Source organism: Pteronotus mesoamericanus, unplaced genomic scaffold (assembly GCF_021234165.1).
Source record: "Pteronotus mesoamericanus isolate MK-2021 breed Mesoamerican mustached bat unplaced genomic scaffold, CSHL_Meso_final contig_52, whole genome shotgun sequence".
Lineage (NCBI taxonomy): Eukaryota > Metazoa > Chordata > Mammalia > Chiroptera > Mormoopidae > Pteronotus > Pteronotus mesoamericanus.
Window position 1 is genome coordinate 14,079,719 of NW_026555189.1, and position 12,517 is coordinate 14,092,235.

A 12,517-nucleotide genomic window follows, 5' to 3' on the forward strand; every position below is an offset into this window, starting at 1 on the left:
CTCTCTTTTGTTCAGAGTTCCATGCAAAATATCTTCAAAGAACTTTTGCAGCAAAAAACAAAAACAAAAAACCCCAAAACCCAAGTCTGTGGGAAACTATCGTGCCATAGTAGACCGTAATTTGCCCTTTTCAAATACTGATTTCCTCCAAGGTGAGGAAGAAGCTGCTGACAATGAGAGCATAAGAAATTCCCTTGCCTGATTCTTTGCTTCCCAGAGTGCGATGTTGCAGGAAGTGTATGGTTCCTCAGTTTGAAGCTTTGCTCTGCCACAAAGTGTAAGGTCATCTTTAGTTTACTCAAACATCCATGCCTTCGGCCACAAAGTCTGAACAATTGGGACAAGACTATTTCCATAACGTTTTGTTTGTTTTCAGTGGGCAGACGTAAAACCCCTGGCCCGCGTGGTCAGCAACCTCTAAGATGGCCCTTCAAGCTCCCACCTTCTGCGGTTTGTGCCCTTGTGTGATCCCTTCTTCTTGAATATAGGCCAGTCTTAGTGATTTGCTTCTAATGGAAAGAATGTGGCAAAGGTGGTGGGATGTCACTTCCAAGATTAGGTTATAAAAAGACTGTGGCTTCTGTCTCAGGCACCCTCTTACACCCTCTCCCCCGCTGGCTGTGAGGGGAGCCAGCTGCCACATTATGAGCTGCCCTGCAAGGAGGCCCATATGGCAAGAGATCTGTGTTTCCAGCAGGCAGCCAGCAAGCACTGGAGGTCTGCCAACACCCCTGGGAGTGAGCCTGGGACCAGACTTCTCCCCAGGGAGCCTCGCGGTGACTGCAGACCCTGCCCATACCTCTGCGGCAGCCTGTGAGAGACCCTGAGCCAGCGGCACCCAGAGGTGTCAACGCCTGGTTTGCTGACCTTCATTCAGAAATTGTGAAAAATAAATGTGATTAAGATGCTGAATTTTGGGGTGATGTGTTATTAGCAATAGATAACCAGGGCAAGCAGCATCTGGCACAAAGCTGACGCTGTTACTCAGTTTTCTCTCTCCTCTCTTTCCTCTGGCAAGGAAGGGTGGTGGGGGGGGGCAGTGACCTTTGCTGTGGCCTGCCCCTTCTGCCCGGATGGTGCTCACGGTGGACTCTGACCTATTTGGGGGCAGAATTCTCCATTGCAAGCTCCCCATGTTCTCCTTTGTTTTTTTGATAAATATTTTATTTGGGTGTGGTGAGAAGTGAAATTTACATTCTAATTGCTCTCAGAGCCAAGGTTCTGAGGCACAGAATTAGATACTAGAGCTGCATCGCAGGGTCCCTATCCACTAGCTCTCTAGCTCTACTAGGGCCTTGGAACAGATGCATGAGGGTGATCCGGCATGCTTCCTTTGGAAGCACATTAAGAATGTGTGTGCTTTGTGAGCTGGGTTTTTTGTTTTTTGTTTTTTGGGGTTTTGGTTTTTTTTTTTTTTTTGTTTTTTTTTTTTTTAGTTTTCCTTCTCTCTTACAGTCTCTGGCTGACTGTAAAATTAAATCTCTTCCCATGGGATCACTTTGAACTTTTATCTCTTCTCAGATAGAGGTTCTCAGCTTTCAGGTTTCTCCCTCTCTTTTCCAAGTTATGAATCGACAGATCGCAAACTGAGACGTCTGAAGTCTTCAGGGTATTGTTCGTTTGATAAAACGTCCATCCGCTGGCGGTGCAGATGCTTGTGGAATTTCTGGGGTCTGCCTGCCAGGATGGGTTTCATTTGATCTCCCTGAGAACTGGAGAAAGTCAACGTCTTAGATCTAAAGTGAGATGACTGAGGACTGGTCCCCTGCCTTTTTTTTTTTTTTTTTACCCTTGAAATTCCTGAGATGATATTTTTTTTCCTTGTGAGATCTCAAATGGTGGTGGTGGGGGGTGGAACTCCACTAACTATTTGCTGGCCCCTGGCATCTGTTCCAGGATCTGAGGAGCAAATTTACTCTTCAAAAAAAGTTCTTTTTATAACATGATCAAGATTCAAGAATATACTACATTGTGGTAGGGACTTGCTTAAAGTATATGGTCCATCTCTCCATTTCTCTAAGTTGGCATTTGGACCCCTGCAGGGGCCAGAAGGCTGGCAGATGTTCCAGGAAGGCTTGGTGAAAGGCAGTAGGTTTTTTTGTTTTTTGTTTTTGTTTTGCAGAATTTTAAGGTTTTATTAACGCAAATACAATGTGTATACAATCTGTCTACTCATTTTCTTCACTGCGCAGCCTGGCACTGGGATTGGTGTCTCCGATGGCCAGCCGGGCTGCTCTGTCCACAAGGGCTTTGCAGCACTTTGAGGAGACGTTGCGCGCAACCTCAGCACAGTAAGATTTGTTGCACATCAGCAGCACTTCAAGCTCCTTGACATTGAGGGCCAGGAATTTTTGAAAACCACTGGGCAGCATGTGCTTTGTTTCCTTGTTGCTCCCATAACCGATGTGAGCATCAAGATCTGGCCCTTGAATCTTCTGCGCACCCCTCTGTCAGTACCTCAGGGTTTTCACCAGTTCGGCTTGATTTTGACATATCGGTCTGACTGGTGCTGAAAGAACTTCTTGGTCCTCTTTCTGACAATCTTAGGCTTCACGAGGGGTCTGAGGCAGCCATGGTGCCGAGTAAGAGATGGCTGCCACCTCCGTAGGCAGCACCAAGGAAGAGCCAGGTTTTTAATATGTGTCATATTGTATGTATGTTTGTATCCTAGTAGACAGATGCAGACGTATCTTTGTATAATAGCCCTCTAAAAACTGAGGCTGCAAGTCAGACTTAGCCAAGTGAGTTCTCTCTAGCATCTCATAGCCAATGCCATTAGCTCTCTGGAAGCTGCCCATCTGGAGACTGACATTTACGCCCCCCGCCCTGCCGCCCCGGCAGTTGGAGTGCTTTTACCGGATCTTTGCTTTGCTGCCCTGTGACTGTGCCGCGCCCCCTGTCTCATGGGAGCAGGGTCAGTGCCTGTCTTATTCATCTGGTGTTTGGAACAGTGTCTGGCTCATATTGGGCACTCCATAGATATTTATTAAGTGTTGAATAAATATTGCTGAACATGTTGACTAAATAAGGAAAGCCCTGGTGAGGATTTTCAGGGGATTTACTCTAAAATGTAGCTGAAGATCATGTTTACTACATACTAGAAAGACTCTTTGGAGAGCGGGCTTTCTTGTTTTAGAATGAAGAACAAGTGTGCCTCTCCTGAGGGAGAAGTCATTCTGCTTCAATGGTGTGGACATAGGTTTTTTCATCCGACTGGCTGCTAGGAAGCTCAAACTGTACGCTTCCTCAGCCTTGTGATTATGTAAACTTCAGGAAACCTTTGTTTTATCAGCGCCCATGCTGTATTGCCTTTAGGAGCATGCTTTTCTTATTGATTCCTAATTTTTTTTTTTTTTTTGTGGTTGTGCTATTTTGTATAAACCTTTGTAGGTAGTCTTAAGTTTTGGGGAATTACTTCATAAAAATAAAGCCATGGGAGGGGAGGAGGGATTCAGTGTGTTACTGGGAGGCCAGTATGGGTGTGGTGAAGAAAACAGGGCAGTGTCCCGGGAAAAGGAGGAAACACGGGAGAGGAAGGACAGGAAGTATATTTTTTATTTTTATTTTATTTTATTTTTTATTGTTCAAGTATAGGTCTCCATTTTCCTGCTGCCACTTTCCCCTGCCCCACCCACCCCTACTTCCCACCCCCACCTCCCCGCCTCAGTCCTTCCCCATTCTGGCTTTGTCCATGGGTCCTTTATACATGTTCCTGATTTGACCCTTCCCACAGGACAGGAGGTTTCGGTGGGGAGAAGCAGGGCTGGGGTCCCCTGCAAGGCCTGTAGGGCATCTCAGGAGGGCGCCTGGGGGGCCTGTTAGGCCTTGACGACAAGAGGCACACCTGGCCAGCGTCTCTAGGTGAACTCGTGCTCCAGAGCCCTCGGAAGATGGGGGAGGAGGCAAAACCGCGAGTGGGTCCTCTGGAGTCAGGTTTACACGTCACTATCAGGGGCCCACTTGCCTCTGCTGACGCTCAGTTTCCTATCCATAAAATAGGGCTAATAGCGCGTCCAGCTAGGGTTCCACAAGGTTCAGCGCGGTGACGAACAGGAAGTACCTGGTAGCGTACTTCCAGTTCGCGCATGTCGGTCACCACTGCCATTGCATTGAGCCCCCGTGGGTTCCTCTCATCCAGGCCACCTCGCGGCCAGGCCAGAGTGGCACTGGAAAGGGAGAAACAGGGATTAAGTCTCAACTTCCCTACATTTACTGCCAGGCCTTTGTTAAAAGTGGTGGTGGTGGTGGTAATCCTGAGCTCGCCCTTCTTGGGTTGTTTCTGTATTTACCCAGTGCCTTCTATCTGTGGGCAAATCTCTCAGAACTTGGCCTCTGTAAAAAATCACAAGTCCATTCTAAGAGGTTTGAGAAACAATGCCATTCTCATAAACACTGAAAGCTTCTTCTCAGGGGGACCAAGGGAACACATTGTATGCATATCACACAGCAGAATGTAAAAATCCATCCTACGCACCTCGGTCTCCCATGTTTCTCTTCCTGGCAGCTGCCAAGTCATCCCCCTTCTGTCTCTCCCCGCCAACTGTCTGTCTTCGCCTTCCCCTCGCAGGCTGTGTTCCTCCAGCTCCCTTCTCTTTCCTGGGCTCTTCTGATTTCTGTAGACTTTTATTTAGAGAGGGGACCATCCGACTTTTCCTGCCAAGGGTCAGAGAGCACATATTTCAGGCTTTGTGGGCTACAACCCTTACAACTTCACAGCAGCCACAGGTAATAAGGAACTGGATGGGCGTGGCTGTGTCCCAATAAGGCTTTATTTACAAAAACAGGAAATGGACCAGATTTGGCCCATGGTCTGCAATTTGTGGACTCCAGATTTCAGGCAGTTTTGGCATTTTTTAATTTTTATTTTTGTCAATTGATATTTGTATCACCTCCACCCAGCAAAGTTAAGGATTCTGTTGTGGATATATTTATCTTTGGAAGACCAGGAAGTAGTGGGGTGTTGTAAATAACCATTAATAATTTGTCCATCTCGTGTTGATTAAACAGGTCAAAATGATTCTTTGCCCATGCTACCTATAAGGACATGTGTTGGGTACCCCTGTGTCCTGGAGTTTGTGTGACAGGCTTTCTAGGTTCCAAGATGAGGGGTGTGCACGTGTGTGTGTGAAGTTCGGGACCAGAGCTCTCTCAGCCAACAATGGGAAAGAAAACCAAGGTTCAATTTTTCTTCCTTTCCTTTCCTTTTCTTTCCTTCCCTTTCCCTTCCCTTTCCCCTTTCCTTTCCTTTCTTTTTTCTTTTTGCCTCCTTCACTTTCTCACTTGATTCTGGGAAGACTTCACATCAAACTAATGTGAAATGTGTAATGGAAAAAGTAGTGGGCCAGAGGCAGGGGATCTGATTGCTATGGTTGTGTTACTACTTTTGTGTTTGACCTTGGCAAGTTCATTCATTCCCTGCTTGAGGTTCGTCAGGAATTAGAGTCTTTGGTCACCAAATCTTTCAGCAATTGACTCTTACTCAGATAAAGTCTTACCTGGAGTTCAGATGTTTAGGTGGTGGGGCTGGAGCATCAGGGCTCTGTCCAAATTGGTCCTGACACTCAGTCTCACCTCCACCTATGGGGACCCTCAGAGTATCTCTTGCTGGAATACAGAGCCACTAGGCAGCATAGATCTAAGATCACTGAACATCTGCCCTCACTTAGTATTCTAGACATGTTCCTTCAAAATGGCAGGTACTTTTCATAAATTTGTTCTTATATGCTCACTGGTTTCTTTTCCTGGTTGACTTTTTCAATTTTCCAATGTTCATGCCTACCTCCTGGACTCCTCAGTTATCCTCTATGGTCCTACTCCAAATATCCATTTCTAGGGTTCATCTAGGTAATTGACTTTTTATAGAAAACTTTGGGAAGATCCAATGATTCCAGAAGACTCTCAAGTCATGGCTTTTAGATATATTTGTTTACATGAACCATTCTTCCGTACATCCAGTAATTTAGGAGAATCCAAATTCTGACCAGCCAAAGCCGATGAGGTTCCAGTAGGGGTCCATTGCCTGGCACATGCATGAATCACGAAGCGCACCCGCTGAGGAAGTAGCCCCACAATGTTACCCAGAACATTTTCTTTAGGTTTCCTTTCCTCTATTGATACTCCAGCTCCCCTCCTGCCCCCCAGTTGCCGTCCAGGTCATCACAGGTAAGGCTGTTTCAGGGAAGAAAAAGAATTCTGCCCATCAGAGGAAGGGAGTTGAGGGACTTGCAGGTTGTAAGGGTTTCCTGTGAAAAACTGGTGTGGAGAATGTCAGAAAGTCAGCCCTCCCAGCGCTAGAGGCAGAATCCCAAATCCTGGCCCAATGAGAACCCCTTTTGTAGGATCGTGTGAATGGGAGCTTTTTTGGTCTAGCGAGGTGACAGGTTTCACAGTCCCAGCCAGGTCCCCATCCCCCTGCTCCGCTGTCCACCTGGACCCTTGGCCTCAGGGTGATGTAGCTGTGACTGGGCCAAACCTGACATAAATGGAGACAGGGACTTAAAGAAAATGATTTAGAAAGGAAGCCAAAGGAAATTACAATTAGCCGCAGGTTGCTAAATCTCCATTAGCCTCCCACTGTGCTCTTGTTCTGTAGCCAACTTAGATTACCCAAAGACAGTGTTTAAAAGCCATTTTAACTAAATTAGCAATCATGTAAAACCTTCACCCAGAATCTATCTGTATCTGCACTTTTCCCTGAACAATTTCTGTCAAAGAATCATATGAAAAATTGAGGTCAAAAAAGACTGATAAAGAGGGAAGGTATTTTGAGCAAGACATCAGACATTTGATATTTGCTCTGTGTGACTGAATGCTTTCCAATTGTTCCCTCTAACTAGGGTGACTGTCTTGGTTTGCCCAAGTTCTGGTTTTTATCTGTGGTCATGGCATAATGATTAGTAACATTCCCCTTGAGTCTTAAAAGCGTTCTAATCTGGACAATAAATCACATGGCCACTCTCTCTGTGTATATGCAGAGAAGGCGCCAGTCTTTCAGGAGGTGCAGGAGGTGATGGGCCGCCAGTTCCCTTTCACGGATGATGGTCCAAGCTGAGACCTCAAGATCTCGAATCATGAAGGATCTCCTCAATGACAGATGCATTTATTACGATTGATACATCCTGATATAACATACTAGGTTCTCAAATTCCTTACTACAGTGTTAGGCATATTATAGATCAAAAGTTTTTCATGTCCAAGAATTGCACCTGGGATAAAACCTATATAATTTTATTAACCAGTGTCACCCCAATAAATTCAATAGAAAAAGGAAAACTGGTTTTGAAAAGAAGAAAAAATAATTACACCTGGGTTGCTATATTTGATGACTTGGTGGTCCATTTGGTGGTTTTTGCTATGTTTGGGGGGCGGTCGTAGGCTGTGACTCTAACTCAGGTTCTGTAACTAGCCCACACCTCCGGGAGGCTGAGGGAAGTTTTCCAAGTTGGGGGGTGGTGTGTCTACTGACCTTCAGGATCGCCGTGGTGCCCATGCTTGTATGTAAACTGACGGCCGGCTTCATGTGTATAAATAAGGAGCCCATGGGCATTTCAGTTCTGCCTCTCCTCTCTCAGATGGAGCTGAGTTTGACCCTGGCTTTGACCATCTGATGCTTATGTGGCCATAATGGAGCAACTTAAACTTTGAGTTTATTTTCCCATCTGTAGGAAGAGCTGGCAGTGCCTGGCGCCTCCTCCTAGGGTGCTAAGGTGAGGCTCAGGTCAAGCGGTGTCTGGAGGAGGTGCCCTCTGCACGCAGGGGAAAGGCGGCTCTGTCACTCTGCTGGCGTATTGGAAAGCGACAATTAGCCAATTCCTGGCAGCAGAACCATGAGTCCGAAAAGGCCCCTTCCCAGTGCTTACCCCCTGCCCCCGCCTTGTGGTCAGAGGACTCTGATTTCCTTTTGGGGAGTTGCTGTTTTTCCCCTTGTGAACTTCAGTTTCTTCATCTATAAAATGGGACAATGGCAGCCTCTAAGAGTATACTTGGCCAGTTGGGCTTTTTCTATCCTAGAACTTTAAACTGTGCCACTATCTATTTTTACTAGAAAGGAAGCAGTCTGCTCTTGAGTGATGGAAGTAGGACAACCCAGCCAGATCCTGTCTGACCTGTGAAGTTCAAATTAATTAATTCATGCATTGAGCAAATGTTTATTGACATCTTTGTGTCAGACAGTGTATGCGAAACCTTTCACATACTTCTCTCATTTAATCCTCAGTACATATTATGTGTTAGGTCTTGCTGCTTGCTTTGCAAATGAAGAAAATGGAGCTCATGGAATTTAAGCAACTTGCCCAAGATTACATAGAGAGCATATCATGAGGCCAATATTTGAACTTGGATCTCTCTGCCTCCAAAGCCTACATTTTCTTTGCTGTGGCACTTGGCCTCTCTGCTTAGGAGAGAACACTTGGAGGCATATTTTATCTAAAATGCCAGGGAGTGATTGTCCCTTTGTTCTTCCATCCAAGTTTCTGCGGCCGTAACAAAGGATTCCATTAGCAGGGAGGATAGGGCAGGGAGAGTCTATTGGTCTTATCTGTCTAGCAAGTGTCCTCCCCTTCCTTCCTCCTCCTGATTCTGATAACGATGGGGAGACTTCTTCTATTAGGAGGCACACCCGTTGGCCCATTCCATGTAATTCCTGTGGTGTTGTCAGTTACGGAACCAGCTCCTCTGGCCAAAGGGCCTTACTGCTGATCTAAGCCTCCCAATCAGAGTACTCTTCTCCTGGTCACACAGGTTCAGTCCAAGGGGTGGACACATGACTCAAACTAGCCAATCAGTTTCTTCCCTAGGTCTTATATATACTGGAGAAGGAGGAGATCGTCTCTTCTGCTTCTGGGACATTAAGTAAAGATCTTGGATGCAGTCATTGTCCCTTCCAGGCAAGTGGAGTCATGAGAAGCCAGAGAGAATGGGACTGACCTGCAGAGGAAGTTGAGGAAGGAAGTAGCCTGGAAATATTACTCAACAAATCACGCCTCATCCCTACTTTTTATTTTTGAGTTTTGTCTGTCATTTGCAATTGGCCAATACAAAATGTTTCCTAGCATGTTGGTGGAAGTCCCAGGTCCTGAAAGCGATTTCCTTTACCTGTGAGTGACTGGTAGGGGAGGGGACAGTGGTAGCAAAGTGGACCATGATTATGGTCACGTGTTGTATGTTGTGGTTGGCTGGTTGGTTTTGGGGAGTGTGTGTGTACGTGCGTGTTTCCCAAGGATAAATCATTTGCTTATTTGTTTGTTCCCTTGGCTATCGATTCACTCAAATAGCCCCAGCGAATCTGCCTTGGTCCAGGGGCTGTGCAGGTGCGGGAGGCCTGGTGGCCGCAGCCGTGGCCCTGCCCCCCGGACTCGCAGTCTAGAGCCCTCCTTTCCTTGCAGCCTCCATGGTCCTCCTCTCTGCAGGCAGTGTTTGCCTTTAGAATCTATTACTTGGGGTGCTAAATTATTTACAAACTCTTTTTACCAGAGCATCCAAGGGCTTAAAGAGAGATTCTGTTTCTGAGGTCTGGGGTCAAAGCTCCTTTCAGAGAGAGTCTTCCCTTATCACATTTCTGTCTTCTTTGCCCTCAGCCTACCATGGATTTGGAACAGATCTCTTGCCAAGTCTTTCCTAGAGGAATGTTTGAGCGGGACTTGGGCGCTTTTGAATACATTCCTGTCTGTTCACTTGAATTTAAACTCACCTCTGGGTCCTGATGGATCCTGAAAAAGAGGTTGTGGCCTCTTGTGAGAGCAGAGGGTTAGAGAGGGCCTGGGCGCCCCACGGAGCCCGGCGGTGGTATCTGCTCAGCCCTGTGCTGCCGGGCCCCGCCCTCACGGTGCCGCCTCTGGCCTCTCACCATCAGGGTTGGTTGCAGCCTCTTCCTGCTCCACCGCCCCCGTTGTACCTGCTCATGATGTACCAGGTTGAGCCTTTCTGTAAGGTCTCTCTTTAAGTGAACATGTTCCTTTGGGAGCTGCCTAGCACCTCCTGGCCCCCGGGTGCCCGGGACTGTGCTTCAGGGAGAGGATCTGGAGTCAAGAGTAGAAGAATCAGGGGCCAGGGACAACTGAGTGGGGATGGTGGGTATATCAATTCAGGGTGAAGATGAACAGAAATTAGGGAACGTGGTGGTGGGAGTGGAAGGAAGAGAGCAGTGAATAGATTTGAAAACTTCATGGGGCACAGCAGAGGGGGAAGAAGGGTGTGCAGAACCGCACCACTGGATGGTGCGGAGCTGGGCTTGGAGGCTGGTCCTCCCGACTCCGGCTGGTGCTCTCATTCATCTGCACTGACCTGTCTGCCGGCTGCAGACCTCGCCTCAGCTACTACTCCCTTCCCTGGGGTGGGGGCGGGAGGCTTCCCTAACTCACCAGTTTCCCGTACTGTATTCTCACATCACGTGACCCACAGCACACAGATAACCCCAAAGTAAGTGTCCGAGTGGCAATTGCCTCGTGTCTGCCTTCCTCTGGGGAGACATGCTGGTCCTTTTCACCATGGCGTCCCCACTAAAACGTGTGGAACTTAATTGGGTTCTCAGAAAGTGTTTGTGGAATGGCTGAAGGGATAAATGTTCGAGCTGTCGATTTCTGATCTTCTCCATGAGCTTTGGGCACAAAATTTTCATCTGCCTGCATCAGGCTTGCTGGCAGAGAGAGAGATTGACTGTTATAATCACTGTGACCCACATGCATTTTATCTCAAGTCGGTGTTGTTTTATGCAACACAAAAATATAACTAAAAATATTTATGTGAACTTCAAGAAGGATAATGGGAAATGCAGAAGCCAGTGAAAGCCATGGTGATGGGTAGGGCATTTGCCATCAGAATCCCATTGAATCAGATTGAGTTTTCTGAGAACGGGGGAGGCAGGCACCTGGAATCGCAGGGAAAAGGCACCAGCCCCTACACCGCACCACCCAGCTGCCCCGCAGCTCCCCCATCACACGGCCGGCTCACCTTCCGCCCTTACAAGTTGTTGATGTTTCGGATGTTTGGATCCCAATTGAACTGGAACACTTCCTCTGATGGCTTCTGAACTGCTGGGAGACCCTGCAATCTCAGAGAAACCGAGGGCCCTGAGAACAGACAGCAGGGAGTGAAGGCAGTTCTGCAAAGGCAGGGGTCATGAGCCGGGTAAGGGGAGGGTGGCACGAGCGAGAGAAAGAGGGAGGGAGAAAGAGAGAGAGAGAGAGAGAGAGAGAGATGAGGAGGGGGGGAGAGAGAGAGAGAGAGATGGGGGGAGAGAGAGAGAGAGAGAGAGATGGGGGGGAGAGAGAGAGAGAGAGAGAGAGAGAGAGGGATGGAGGGAGGGAGGGGCGTTGTCCATTAAAAAAAACCAAAAACCCTTTCCCATGCCTGGGAGAAGCTGGGGCTGCGGAATGGGAGGCTTAGTAAACTATGCTCACTGAGTGCCTGTGATAGTCCGAGCTCTGTGCTGGGTGCAGGGTGCACGGAGGAGAAACAACAAATTGTTCCTCTTTTCATGGCCTCATGAAGCTCGCTGCCTGGTGTGGGGTTCGGATGATAAATGTGCAGAGGCAGGAGGTAGTGAAGATCACGAGGGTTCTTGACATGAATAACCAGGATGGAGCTCAAGCTGAGAGCTGACCGATGCACTGTGTCAAGAAGGGAAGAGCACCTCTGACAGAAGGAACCAGGAGTGCAAAGGCCCTGGGGTGGAAACAAGCTTTGTGGCCTCAAGGGGCTGGACGGCAGCCGCATGGGCAGGGCAGAGCCAGCAGGGGGCTGTGGGTGACGGTGGGCAGGCCGGCAGGGGTGGTCTTGCCGGGCAAGGAGGCGTGCTGGAAGGTCAGACCATCAGGGGTGCCGAGGAAGTTTGAGCAGAGGAATGACCCCTGATTTCAGTTCTCAGCAGTCACCCTGGCTGCTGGGCAGGGAGGGAATGTGCCTCCAGCAGCCAGGGTGACTGCTGAGGAGGAGGGCTGTGGGAGAGTTGGGGAGAGGCTGCCAAGGAAGAGACAAAGAGGAACTGGAGAAGAATGAAGGCCGTGGAGAGGAAAAGGACGGACCAGTTTGGGAGCATCTGGGTTGGACCTCTGGTCCTCTTATTGGCTGGTCCTGGGACCTGCTCCTCAGTTTCCTCGTCTGTAAAAAAAAAGAGCTACTCTCAAATGCCCTCCTGGGTCTGGTGCCCAGGAGGGTCTGCTGACTCTCACCCGGAGAGGTGTCCCAAGGTCTGCGTCGGCTTGCTTTTTCTCTGAACGCAGAGAATCCCTCCCTGGAAAGAATTTCAATTTATGGCTTAAAGATAGATATTCCAACTTTCCAAAGTTCTGTTCATTTTTTAAGTGTGTAACGGTCTCATGTCCCTTCTCAGTGGGAGGTGGTGGGTGAGGGTGTTACATTATTAATAAAATATGAATACATTAAAACATTTATTTCAGTGTAACTTATGTGGGAAACACGATCTTTAATGGGGCTTTTTGGCAAGCGCTGGGAAGGGTATGCTGGCCCCAAACCTCGGAAAGCCCTTGATCAGGCGGGGGGTCTCTTGTTTCCAACAAAG

General features: G+C 48.0%; 1 pseudogene; it reads right to left on the reverse strand.

Moving 5' to 3' along the window:
* Window positions 1-2,168: 2,168 nt before the first annotated feature.
* LOC129075141 (60S ribosomal protein L32-like) overlaps window positions 2,169-12,517 on the reverse strand; it is a 29,667-nt pseudogene continuing 19,318 nt past the window's right edge.